At 43.7% G+C, this 12644-nt stretch overlaps 1 pseudogene; it reads left to right on the top strand.

The window, feature by feature from the left end:
* Positions 1–3853: 3853 nt before the first annotated feature.
* Positions 3854–4526, top strand: LOC119522326 (annotated as a pseudogene).
* Positions 4527–12644: the final 8118 nt, after the last annotated feature.

A 12644-nucleotide genomic window follows, 5' to 3' on the forward strand; every position in this document is an offset into this window, starting at 1 on the left:
CTAAAATATTTAACCTGTGGTCCTTTACAGGAGAGAAATTCCTGACTCCTGTCCTAGACCATTAAATTGAGAATTAAAAAAAAATTATTCTTGTGCTTATTTCAAGATATGAAGGAATGGATAACAAGTATCAATTTTGTAAATGTGCTGTAAGTACTGTCATAGAGAAGCTAAACTGATTTTGTACTGTCACAAGTGCTAACCACAAGAATGAAACAATGTCTGCAATGACTAAAACTTGGAGCTGTGAGGAATAAATGGGCATTTGGACCTATAAAATGTAAGCCCCCACTTCTAATGCAGTGATCCTGGGAAAAGGCCAGTGAGAACGGAGTCTTCCTTTGTGATGGTCAAAATGAAGGAAAGCACTTGGGAGACCCCCGCTTTCAGGAGGGGTGCATCCAGATGATGCTCTGGGACTCACCTGCATCTCTGAACTCACCTGAACCAGCCACCCAGGGGGAGGTGGCCAAAAACAGGTCCCAGCGGGAAGAGGCCTTTTCCTCGTACCTATCTCTAGGGAGGAAGACAGCCTGTGTGGGGACAGCGTAAAGGATGGGCCAGGTATAGCCACATACCCCCTTCCTTCTCTGTCTCCTGAACCTCATTATGCAGTTCTAAGCATTAAGGACTTAATATATTTTGTCCCCACTGGGGAGTTTTGAACACCAGAATAATTTGCACTACTTATTTCATGGTTACAAGTCTTCCTAAGGCCTCAAGTAACGAGTATTGGGTTCTTGTGTTGATTGGACCACACCTTACTTAATCACCTCAGGAAAATCATTTGGCACCAATTTATCCACCAATAGTAAGACTAAGTTATATAAAGATATTTTCTCCTTTCACTTTTTAAAAGGTAGCTTTAGTTAGCAATCCAGTAATAACGTCAATCTAGTATGGATTTGAAGGCAATTTCTATTAAAATAAAAACCATATATTTGGAATTCATAGTCTCCCACTGTAAAGACATTTTAATGTAATTAAATATTTTAATAGACCTTAAAATATATGTGATTTACCTTTATTGAAGCGGGACTAAAATTAAAAAGAAATGAATTCACTTTAAGATTATGCCAGTCAAGGAGCAAAAAGCTTATTCCGCAGAAAAATGGTAAAGATAATGATAACTTTACCTCAACTGAATCACTAGAAAAATCATTTTCATGTTTGCTTTTATTACCTACAGCATTTTAAAAATTATGAATACTGATGAACCAAAAACTACTTCACATTTTTATAAAATGAAAGAAAAGATGTTCTTAGAAATAAGTTTAAAAAATAAGGAGAAACTTTCCTCAAACAACCAAAGGAAATGTAAAGATTTCCATGATAATACAGCCATTGAAAGTAATAAATTATGGTCCTGGTGTTCCAAGGATCAAAACTAATCTCCCAACAATCCGTCCTTATCTGGCTGTGGGTTTCTCATGGAAACTGAGCCTAAAGAAACCTGAACTCAGGCTGCCAAGATGGTGGAGAGTAATCCTCTGTACAAAGAACACTGCACATATTCTCTAAAAGGGTCAATTCATAGATCTTAAAAATAAAAGAGATTTCCCCTGAAGGATGCTCCAAAGAAATTTATATTTTGACTCCTTTGTCCATTCTCAGTGATAATCACATCTTCCTTATATAGCTCACAACTAAGTGTTGCTCCTTAAAACTTAAATCATTAAGAAGGAAAAGATGTAAACAAGTTGGGCCCTGTTTGCCTTTAGGCTGGAGAGTTCTCTGCTGTGGGGGGAGGTCCTGTGCACTGGAGGGTGCCCAGAGGCAGCCCTGGTCTCTACAAACAGAGGCCGGGAGCTCTTCCCCTCCCCACTTCAGGTTTCAACAATCAGAAATGTCTCCAGACTTTGTCAAATGTTCCCTGGGGGACAATACAGCTCCCTCTGCTCCACCTCCACACCAGCTGAGGACCACTGACAGAGCAGTTTGCTTAGGGATCTTAATTGCCTAGAACTTGTTTCAAGTTTCAATTCCCTATAGGAAATAATAGAATAGGACAATTAGCTTACTTCCTAAATGAAAAATATTGAAGAGGAAAAAACCAAAGAAGTCACTAGCACATGAAATACTACTGAAAAGTCTCCAGAAACTCTCAGGTTTAAACCCTCCGCAGGACAGGAACTCATTCCCCATCCCCACCCCCACCTGCTAAAATCTGAGTGCCTGGTTTTAAAATGTGACAACTAAAACTGAAGGGCACTGTGAATTCCTGCTAGCCACAGCTGGAGTGCGCATTGAAATAGAATTCATCTATTTGCTTAAAGCAGTGGTTCTCGACCAGGGAAGATTTGACATTCAGGGGACATATGACAATGTCTAGAGACATTTTTGTCACAACCAGGGGAAGGGGATGCTACTGTCATCTGGTTGGCAGAGGCCAGAGATGCTGCTAAACATCCTCCAGTGCACAGGGCAGCCCCACAGCAAATAATTAACCCACCCCAAATGTCAACAGTGCCCAGGTTTAAAATCCTGGACCAGAGGTAGGCCGGTTTTTAACCCTGTGGAGCTCTGAGTTTTTGTTGGCAAGGCCCCTCCCCAGCTGGGTCTTGATCCCCCAGCCTTCCAGGAAAGAGGCTGTGTGAGCCCAGATCTACCTGCTCTTCTGCTTACCCACAGTAAGAAATGCCCATCACGCTTTGCTCTCACTTGTGTCTGATATCGCGCCAGCTCAGTCCCATAAATCTCGGTCAGGAAGCCCACCTGAGTGGAGCTCCTTTCTACACAGAGCCTCCTGAGCAGACACCGTTTTGTGCAGCTGTGTTTTTACTCAAATCTTTTCTTTTACAGCACTGGCCATTTGTAAAGTCATTTCCAGTGATGGAAAACTACTTAGGTACAGAACAATGTGATTGGATCTGGTACTACCACCATAATTTTTATAGAGAGAGACAATGATGCTAGAAAAATTAGCTTTCCTGGCAGGCCACATGTTAGGACAGTTTAAAATGAATGGTTTGAGGGTAGTTAACGGTCCCTTCTAAAGTGTCATGGATATTGAGAATCTTGGGCAAAGAAAGGACTTTCTTGCCGTCTTCTGCAGGTGCCCTATGGCATTTTTGCAAAAGCACATGGCACAGCTTATTAGTTACCTATTGCTGTGTAACAAATTATCACAAATTTAGTGGCTTAAAGGAACACATATTGATCATCTCATAGTTGCCAAGGGTCAGGAGTGTAGGAACAGCCCAGCTGGAGTTCTCTGCTCAGTGACCCAAAAGACTGAGCCGATTGCCTTCCTTTTTGGAGCTCTGGATCCTTTTCTAAGCTCACTGAAGTTATCGAGAGAATCCAGTTCCTTGTTTTAGGGCTGGGGTCCCTGTGGGGTTTTGGCTCGCTGTTCACCAGGGGCTCCCCTCAGCTGCTGGAGGCTGCCTGCTGTTCCATGCCACATCATGGAAGCTTATTTCCTCAAGGCCAGGAGGATAACCTCACTCCACTCTGCTACAACGGAGTCTTTTTAACAATTTTTTTTAGAGAAGTTGTGGGGTTACAGAACAATCAAGCATAAAATCCAGGATTCCCATAAACTGCCCCACTACCAACACCTTGCATTGGTGTGGAACATTTGTCACAACTGGCAATAGTACGTTTTTATAATTGTGCTATTAATTAACGTCCATGGTTTGACTTAGGGTTCAGTGTTGTGTAGTGTAGTTACATGGGTTTTTAAATTTTTTTTTCTGTTACTATATAAATAATCTAACATTTCCCCTTTTAATCATATTAAGGTATATATTTCAGTGCTGTTAATAGCATTCACAAAGTTGTGCTACCATCACCAACATCCATTACTAAAACATTTCTGCAGTCAGATGGGGGACAGGCAGTCAGACGGGGGATGGAGACGCTTCTGGAAGAATCATTGCAATGGCCACCCAAAGGAGAACCCCAAGTGCAGTTTAAACTTGTATTGGTTCGCGATGGTGGTACTGGAAAAACTACATTTGTGAAACGTCATTCGACTGGTGAATTTGAGAAGAAGTATGTAGCCACCTTGGGCGTGGAGGTCCATCCCCTTGTGCTCCACACCAACAGAGGGCCTACTAAATTCAACGTGTGGGACATGGCTGGTCAGGAGAAATTCGGTGGCCTGCGAGATGGCTACTGTGTCCAAGCCCAGTGTGCCATTATAATGTTTGATGTAACATCAAGAGTTACTTACAAGAATGTGCTTAACTGGCATAGAGATCTGGTACAAGTGTGTGAAAACATCCCCATCGTGTTGTGTGGCAACAAAGTGGACATTAAGGACAGGAAAGTTAAGGCAAAATCCATTGTCTTCCACCGAAAGGAGAATCTTCAGTACTATGACATTTCTGCCAAAAGTAACCACAACTTTGAAAAGCCCTTCCTTTGGCTTGCTAGAAAACTGACTGGAGACCCTAACTTGGAGTTTGGCCATGCCTGCTCCTGCCCCACCAGAGGTTGTCATGGACCCAGCTTTGGCAGCACAGTATGAACATGACTCAGAGGTTGCACAGACAACTGCTCTGCCAGATGGGGTAACCTAATCACTGGAGGAGACCCATCGTATTCACAGGTCCTGCGCACTCCCATGGGAGGGGTTTATTTGAGGCAGGTACACCAGGGCATGGGAACCATGGGGCCATCTTAGAATTCTGCCCACCACAATAACTGGAAAAGGCATGGGCTTTCCTCTCAAAAGAACCAAGCCAAACTCCAAAATCCTTAGGTGGGTATTTGAATCTGTGTGTCTCAGCTGCCTGGTCTCTAAAACTGATCCTACCTCAAAGGGCAGCCATAATGATTCAAGACACAGAGCATGAAGGGCTTGGCATAGGCTGGGCACTCATAAATGGTCATTCCATGCCCCACACCAATTCCCAACACTCCTGTTTCCATCATAAAGGGAGAGGGGAGTGACCATCAACAATCTAGCCATCAAATTCTTGTTACAAAATTTTAAATTGAAATATAGTGGATCTGATTACACTAAAATGATTGTTGCATATTAAAATGCATTATTGCCAAGACAAATCATTCACATATTTTTATTCATAGGTTTATTAAATTTACTTATGGGCTATCTCCATGGGCAAGTTCTCTATCATGGGACTAAAATAGGAAGGAGATCAAGTGACTAAAATGTCCTCATAGAGCTTACAACCTTGGAGGAAACTACATAAGGAAGCAGATGATCTCAGTGCCTTACAAGGGACTATTATGGGCATTAGATGGGCAGGATAATGGAGACCCTTTACTAGGTTTGGATGGCTCGGTGAGAGCTTCCTTCATAAGCTAAGCTTGAGGGAAAAATCAGGCAAGAGAAAATGGTGTGGGGATAAAGTGGGAAGAAGGGCATTTAGGAGAAGGAACCTTAAGTGCATAGCCTCAGATGGCAGGCAGAGAATGGAGCTCTTTTGGAACAGCAAATCAATCAGTGGTGAGATGCCGACATTTGCTTGAAGCAGACGGGGTGATGTAAATAATCAGGGACCAGAATCAAGCAAGGGCTACGTGGCAGGGTCCTTGCATGCCATGCTATGGAGGTCAGGTTTATCCTGAGGACCCAGAAAGGCATTGAGCTCCGAAGGCATGTGCAAGGCCTGGGAAGACTTGAATTTTAACATGAGTTTTTGAACTGCCTCTGGATTAATGAATGTCTGGAAGCCTGGAAATAAGGAAGCAAGGGCACTAAGCTGGGGAGAGACAATGTATGTCAAGAAAAGGGGAGAGAGGGAAATGGCTGTATATTAAGGAAGGAGAATCTAAGATATGGGTGTCAGGTTAGATGTGGAAGTAAAGGACACATCCACATCCTGGCGTGGGAAGTTGGGTGGATGGTGGTGGCTCTGCTGAGATGAATTAACTGGGAGGAGAACAGACAAGTGAGGGGTAGAAGGTAAGTCCAGTGTGTGGAATGTTGAACTTATTTCCTGTGCCTGTGGGATATCCAACTGGAATTATCAAACAGGACTGAAGAGTCTGGTGCTCAGGATAAAGACCTGGGTTGAGGATATAAATGTGAGAATGTTTAGTTATGGGTTGTAGTGCAGATATTATTTAAAGACACCAAAAGTGTGTAAAGCATACACTGGGTGTGTTTTGCTCCTAGATGACATTTGGCAATGTCTGGAGATAGTTTGGGTTGTTAGTTACCACAACTGGAAGGAAATGAGCTTCTGGCAAGTTGTGAGTAGAGTCCTGAGATGTTACTCAACATCCTACAACAGCCAGGACAGCACCCCCAGTCAAGAAGTATCCAGCCCCAAAGGTAGGTCTGTAGTGCTGAGGCTGAAAAACCTGATGCAGAGCCATGGTAGAGGACTGACGTCTGAGAACACACCCTGTTGAGCTCCAATGTTGACAAGAAAAGTAGGAGGAAACGAACCCACAAAAGAGGCTGTAAACCAGCAGCCAGAAACACGCAAAAAAGCAGGATACTGCGATGTCACAGTGACCAAGGGAAAAGTCAAGGACAACAAGATCAAATACCACAGAGAGATCAAATACAAAAGACCAAGAGAGCATCCATTGGGTCACACAACTGGGAAGTCAGTGGGTACCTTAAGAGAAGCAGTTTCAGTGGCCTACCAGTGGCATCATCTCACGTGACCAGGACGTGAGGAAGCAGAGATGAAAATGTAGACAAGCCTTGAGAAATTGAGCTCTGAGCAGGAGGAGAGACCTTGTTGGGTAATTCTATGAGAGGAGATGTTTTTATGGAAAGGGACTGCAGAGACAATGAGGATACAGGCAGAGAGACCTGACCCTTGGGTTGGACGGGATGGCATCCTGAGCACTCACTGGAGGAAGAATTAGCCTCAGAGAAGAAGCAAGACACCCTCTCCATTGGGGCCAAAGAGAAATTAGAAAGAAAATGTTCTAATTTCCCTGGAGGAGGAGTTTAGGAAGCACCGCTTCCATGGCCTGAATATGTAAATACATTAAAAGTGCCTAGAACGGCTATAGGCATTTATTAAGAACTCAACACACCCTTCCTCATTAGTTTTGTTACCTGAGACTGAAAGTCATGGTGATGGAAAGTTTAAAGAGAGTAGAACAATCCTGAAATAGCCTCCGCGTGAACACAAGAGATGAGTAAACAGGGGAAAGTCAAGTGAACTAAGCAGTGGCCACGGGTCCAGTCTGAGCTCTGCCACACCAGGGACTGGCCACCAGACACACCGGTTCTGGGAACTCAGCTCTCTCTTGCTCCCTCTCCCAAGTCCCCTCCCGGCATTCCTGCTCACCTTCTCCTTCTGGAGTTAAGCGGATGAATCCTAGATCCTAAGCACTCAGTTCTAAGAAGATAAATCTGAAGTTCAAGCCTTAGCTTTCCCACCTTATGCAACCGGTTACTGCCCCGGGTACACTCACTCTTTCAACAGTTAGCTTTGAGGCACCTGATTATGTGCCAGGTGATGGGAGGAGAGCAGTGAGCAAAACAGACACTTTTCTGCTGTTCCACATTTTACCATATAGGGGGCAGTGGGGACAGGGGTAGAGTGTGGAAAATAGACGATGAAAATAAAAGGAAAGAGGAAGTTACAGATTGTGATGATGGGGTCGTTTGATGACAATTAACTGCCAAAGGAGGAAAACTTACTTTGTGGATGACGTCAGGGAGGTGCTTCCCACTCCACTGACTTTTCAGGGATTTTGTGGGACTCGAATCAGATGACTGCAGATGTGAGTGCTTCGTACATGACAAGGCACCGTGTGACTGCTACTTTCAGTCAGTTTCAGATTCCCCACTGCATCCTGTCAGGGCCTCCCGAATCACCTCATGTTGGGGGCCATCCTACGACCATCCAGAAATTACTGTCATGACAGCCTGACCTGGTTTTTGATGCTCTGACTGCCCCCCATGTGGCTCCCCGCCGTACACACAGCCTTGCCACTCAGGCACCTGAAGCACGCTGGCCCTGCCCATTTGCCAATCTCCAAGTCCTGGCCAATCCCAGTAGCATCCAAGTGACTCTAGAGTGTTAGGTTTAGGTAAAGCCCAATTATAGAGGGAGGATTCAGGATTTGGGGCAGGCAGGGATATAAACTGTGAACTAATTGGGGCATGTAAGAAAGAGGACAACACTGCACCCTAGACTTAGGACCTGATTTATTTCCTAACCGTGGTTCAGAAATCAGGTTTTTGCTCCTGATTTTAAGCTACTTGAACAGATACATTTATACATATTGAGCACTTACTGACAAGTTTAAAATAAAGATATGTGTACTCAATAGAAGGAAAAATACTACAGATATGAGGTCACATTCTAAAAGAAATAAGTATAAGTTATGAAATTGACTGTTGTTTTGTCTCCGACAAGCCAATAGATAACTATGGAATTTTTTACCCAGTGACCTGGTGGGCAATCAATAAATACTGTTTACTGACAGGTTACAAATTTCTTAAAATTGAAATAGCAATTGCAAATCTGTACCATGAGCTGCACTCTCACCATGAACATATTTTCTCTTTAAGAACAACACACGACGGTATTTTGGCAAATTAGGATGATATATTGACACTGATGTCATGGTCTGGAAGTTGAATTCGGATACAGTACAAAAAATAACATCATATACTTATGGGTGAGAGGAGAGGTTTCTTTTAAAAAAAAGTATTTATTATGTTTATGACTTTTAGAGTAGTCGAGGTCTCCAGATTTTGTTGGCAATGATCACAAACGTCAGGCTTTGCACAGCCCCTCTCTGCTGCTTGTTTAGCTTATATATACATATTAACTTTCAATTATGTCCCAGGTCCTTGCCCTCTGCGGCTCCATCTCAACAGATGCTGAGTGTGCTACTCTGGAGGAAGTGTTCATTCACTTGTCAGGGCTTTCTTTGGGAGGGAAAAATTCAATTGCCCCAGGGTCCAATTTGATAAAAAATTCATTTGTGAACAATTCATCAAAGACAAAATGGGCACATGGATAACTGCATTTCAACAGGACATGGAGGACGGCAACTCTCACCACCATTTTCTGCAGCCCCTGCCATTGCAAGATGGTGGCTATTGCCCCACCTCTTGGGGAAGTTCAATGCACAGCTGTATTTTAATTTTTGTTGATTCTCTTTACAGATCTTGAGCACTATTACAAGTAAGATGCTGAGCCTCAGAGGGCTATTCAAAGCTCTGTATACATCATCCTGGCTTTTCAGATTTAGAATTTCATGAGAAGGTAAGAACCTAATCAACACAGAGGCAGTAAAGGAGAAAGAACAAGTGAGCACAGCAGAGGTCTTTGCTCATTATTTTAAGGCATGGTCTACTGTGTTCCAAGAGAGGCGCTGTGATTTGTCTCACCACAATCCTCTTCCGCATCTATGCTGAATGTTTTGCTTGTTAATAAGTTATATTTAAAGTAATCATTTGCCATCATCAGTATTTTTTTTTGTGAAACATGTGTGTACGTATGCATGCATGCACACACACACACACACACACACCGCACAGAGACACACTACCATTTTGCATGTTTATCTGATGACCTCTCAGGGTTCCTGTATTCTCCTGGCTCTCTGTGGACTCTTCATCTTAGAATCCAGCCCCCATGCTGTGAGGAGGCCCAGGCAACACAGAAAGAACCCACATGGAGAGGAAAATACCCTCCCGCCTTCAGCCCCAGCAGAGCCCCAGCCCTTAGTGAACCCCAGCTTTCCAGCCATGCGTCACCGTGGATGGGATGCTGTTGGTGGAACCACTCCAGCTGACACCACATGGAGCAAACACAATGCTTCTGTGCCAAGACCGGCCCAAACTGCAATGTCAGAGAAAGCAAAGCCACTCTAGGTTTTAGGGTACACAGAGGTTTCCTGCAGGGATTAGAGGCAGACGGAGCACCAGGAGCTTTGGGGAACCAGAGTCAGGCAAGCAGCCTGGTGGAAGTGCAGGGATCACGGGGCAGCCACCATAACTGTTCTCAGCCACTCGCAGCATTCCACTCAACAGGGTGACTCTGACAACGTCTACCTAAAAGCCATGGACAACACCCCCATCTGCTGTCAGTCAACACCAGGAGCTGCTTGAAGAGACAGCCACATGTAAAGGGGAGGCTGAGCCCTCCTATAATTATGCCTTAGAGGCACCTCTTTTCTTGCTCAGATGTGGCCTTTCTTTCTCTAGGCCCAACTCTGCAAATAAATTCATTAACCTCCCCACCATCATGGGACATGACTCTCAAGGGAGTGAATCTCCCTGGCAATGTGGGTGTGCCGGTTTGAGTGTATTGTGTCCCCCAAATGCCATTATCTTTGTGGTTTTGTGTGGGGCAGGCGTTTTGGTGCTGGTTGGATTTGCTTGGAGTGTGCCCCACCCAGCTGTCGGTGATAATTTTGATGAGCTGTTCCTATGGAGGCTTGGCCCCACCCATTCGGGGTGGGCCTTGATTGGTGGAGCTATATAAATGAGCTGACTCAAAGAGAGGAAAGAGAGTGCAGCTGGGAGTGATGTTTTGAAGAGGAGCAAGCTTGCTGGAGAGGAACGTCCTGGGAGAAAGCCGTTTTGAGGCCGGAGCTTTGGAGCAGATGCCAGCTGCCTTCCTAGCTAACAGAGGTTTTCCGGAGGCCATTGGCCATCCTCCGGTGAGGGTACCCGATTGCTGATGTGTTGCCTTGGACGCTTTGTGGCCTTAAGACTGTAACTGTGTAGCGAAATAAATCCCCGTTTTATAAAAGCCAATCCATCTCTGGTGTTTTGCATTCTGCAGCATTAGCAAACTAGGACAGTGGGATACAAATCCCAGGAATGGGCCTGGCCCTGGCATCAAGGGATTGAAAATGCCTTCCTGTCCAAAAGGGGGAAAAGAAAGGTAACAAAATAAGGTTACGGTGGCTAAGAGATTTCAAATACAGTCAAGAGGCTGTCCTGGAGGTTTCTCTTATGCAAACTCCAGCTAGATATCCCAAATGGCCACAGTATGCCCAGCCCTAACCAACAGCAGTCCCTAAATACCTAGGTCCCTATCTGAGGCTTTATAAAAGTTTCACTCACTAAGTTTACTTTTCAGAAACTTAAATCCACCAGAGTGTTCCCATGGCAGACAAGTCCTAAAACCCAGAGGCAACAGCCTCTCCAAGAACATCAACCAGATACATCCCCCGTCCCCATAATGTTGACACCCCTTTTTCATATGAACAAGTTAGGGTTGTTGCCCATATATCCCTGAAGATCGAGAAAGTGATTAAATGAAAGGAAGGGCTAGCAACAGACAAGATAGGATTTATGAATACTGAATCTTTATATACATACATACATACATACATACATCTATATATAGATAGATGTTTGGGTATTAGAATAGCTAGAAGGAAATAATTGAAATGGTGGAACTGTAACCCATAACATTCTTTGAAATTTGCTCTATAGCTACTCATTAAATTGTACTTCGAAAGTTATCACCTTTATGTATATATCATATATTTCACAATAAGGAAAAAACTGAAACTGTGGAACTGTAACCCATAACATTCTTTGAAATTTGCTCTGAACTACTTGATAAATCATAATTTGATAATTATCACTGTTCTGTATATATGTTAAATTTCACAATAAAAAATGTATTAAAAAAAAAAAGACAGACAGGGAGCAACAGGACTTTTCCCTTCCACCTTTTAAATATTGCTCGAACATCCCTAATTAGCAGGATCTAAACAGAACAACAGTGGCAAGAAAGTCTAAGAAAGGCATTTCCAATGCCCACAGTATGGGGGAAAATATGGAAGGTTAAGTGTGATGCTGAGTGTTAACCAACAATATCTGGCCCAGCTGGACTCTTCATTGTCATTTTGATTATTACTGTGGCAAATTCTATTTATCAAAAATACCCCTTGACTATAGGTCTATTTCAAGATGTTCTTCCAAAATCTCACCCCTTGCTCCTTCTCCATCAAAAGGTGGCATGCATGCTCTACTTTGACTAATAAAATACAGTGGAATTGACACTCTGACTTCCAAGACTAGGATATAAAAGGAGATACACCTCCAACTTGGTTCTCTCTCAGGACACTCAAACTGGGAATCAAGTCACCAGAGGCCCTTAGGGAGAGGAGAGAAGGCTCCCAAGCCCACGGATCTCAGCCAAAAGCTACTTTCCATCCATAAGAATGAACGCTATGGGAGGGAATGCCCAGCCCTGTCAAGCCTCTCCAGCTGATGCTACATGGGGCAGAGACAAACCAGCCACGCTGAGCCTTGCCAACTTGCTCCAAAATCAGCAAAATAAATGTGTGTGGCTCTTTTGAGTCACAAAGTTTGGGGGTAGGGGACTGCTATAACCGAACCTAAAACAAGATGGTAGGATTGGAGTGGAAGAAGTTAGAGGTCCTTGAAGAGACTGACAGGGGAAAGCTGATGGTCCTGGAGGCAGCTACTGTCGAGAGTTCAAAAGAAAAGTGAGAGTAATGTTCTTGGCAACTGGAAGAAAGAGGCCCTTTTAACGTAGAGGCAGATAATACAGGATCACTCTCAGCTTCAGTAACATCGCAAATGGAGTGTCCCTAATGAAGTGGGTAATCCAGCTAAAGAGATTTCAATGAAGAGCTTCACAGTTGCCACCAGCTTCTTCTATCTGCCTATAAAAGTTGAAAGATGAGAGATGAGTCACAGAAAGAACTATTAAATATAAAAAGAGCAAGGAATTACGGAATTGAAAATAAAAATG

Source organism: Choloepus didactylus, chromosome X (assembly GCF_015220235.1).
Source record: "Choloepus didactylus isolate mChoDid1 chromosome X, mChoDid1.pri, whole genome shotgun sequence".
Classification (NCBI taxonomy): domain Eukaryota; kingdom Metazoa; phylum Chordata; class Mammalia; order Pilosa; family Megalonychidae; genus Choloepus; species Choloepus didactylus.